Genomic DNA, 1,010 nt, shown 5'->3' on the forward strand with positions numbered 1-1,010 from the left:
AAAGTAAGGTACGCCGCCTTCCGGGACAAATAACTGCTTCTCTCAGATAGACAACTCACCTTAAGCTATGGACGTGCCGAGAATTGAACTCGGGGCCTTCTGCATGCAAAGCAGACGTGATACCTCTACACCACACGCCCGATGAAAAAGTGAGTTACGCCGCCTTCCGGGACAAATAACTGCGTCTCTCAGATAGACAACTCACCTTAAGCTATGGACGTGCCGAGAATTGAACTCGGGGCCTTCTGCATGCAAAGCAGACGTGATACCTCTACACCACACGCCCGGTGAAAAAGTAAGTTACGCCGCCTTCCGGGACAAGTAACTGCTTCTCTCACATAGACAATTCACCCTATGTTATGGACGTGCCGAGAATTGAACTCGGGGCCTTCTGCATGCGAAGCAGACGTGGTACCTCTACACCACACGCCCGATGAAAAAGTAAGGTACGCCGCCTTCCGGGACAAATAACTGCTTCTCTCAGATAGACAACTCACCTTAAGCTATGGACGTGCCGAGAATTGAACTCGGGGCCTTCTGCATGCAAAGCAAACGTGATACCTCTACACCACACGCCCGGTGAAAAAGTAAGTTACGCCGCCTTCCGGGACAAATAACTGCTTCTCTCAGATAGACAACTCACCTTAAGCTATGGACGTGCCGAGAATTGGACTCGAGGCCTTCTGCATGCAAAGCAAACGTGATACCTCTACACCACACGCCCGGTGAAAAAGTAAGTTACGCCGCCTTCCGGGACAAATGACTGCTTCTCTCAGATAGACAATTCACTCTACGTTATGGACGTGCCGAGAATTGAACTCGGGACCTTCTGCATGCAAAGCAAACGTGATACCTCTACATCACACGCCCGGTGAAAAGTAAGTTACGCCGCCTTCCGGGACAAGTAACTGCTTCTCTCACATAGACAACTCACCCTACGCTATGGACGTGCCGAGAATTGAACTCGGGACCTTCTGCATGCGAAGCAGACGTGATACCTCTACACCACA

At 50.7% G+C, this 1,010-nt stretch overlaps 6 non-coding genes across 6 annotated transcripts; all 6 read right to left on the reverse strand.

Annotated features, from left to right (window-relative positions):
• Window positions 1-68: 68 nt before the first annotated feature.
• On the reverse strand, window positions 69-140 carry Pmar_PMAR029201. Its single transcript has one exon. It is a non-coding gene; the product is annotated as a tRNA-Ala (tRNA).
• Window positions 141-214: 74 nt separating this feature from the next.
• On the reverse strand, window positions 215-286 carry Pmar_PMAR029202. The gene has a single exon. It is a non-coding gene; the product is annotated as a tRNA-Ala (tRNA).
• Window positions 287-360: 74 nt separating this feature from the next.
• On the reverse strand, window positions 361-432 carry Pmar_PMAR029203. The gene has a single exon. It is a non-coding gene; the product is annotated as a tRNA-Ala (tRNA).
• Window positions 433-506: 74 nt separating this feature from the next.
• Pmar_PMAR029204 lies at window positions 507-578 on the reverse strand. Its single transcript has one exon. It is a non-coding gene; the product is annotated as a tRNA-Ala (tRNA).
• A 74-nt stretch (window positions 579-652) lies between these two features.
• On the reverse strand, window positions 653-724 carry Pmar_PMAR029205. Its single transcript has one exon. It is a non-coding gene; the product is annotated as a tRNA-Ala (tRNA).
• A 74-nt stretch (window positions 725-798) lies between these two features.
• On the reverse strand, window positions 799-870 carry Pmar_PMAR029206. Its single transcript has one exon. It is a non-coding gene; the product is annotated as a tRNA-Ala (tRNA).
• Between the last annotated feature and the right edge of the window lie 140 nt (window positions 871-1,010).

This window comes from Perkinsus marinus, assembly GCF_000006405.1.
Source record: "Perkinsus marinus ATCC 50983 genomic scaffold scf_1104296949394, whole genome shotgun sequence".
NCBI lineage: Eukaryota > Perkinsozoa > Perkinsida > Perkinsidae > Perkinsus > Perkinsus marinus.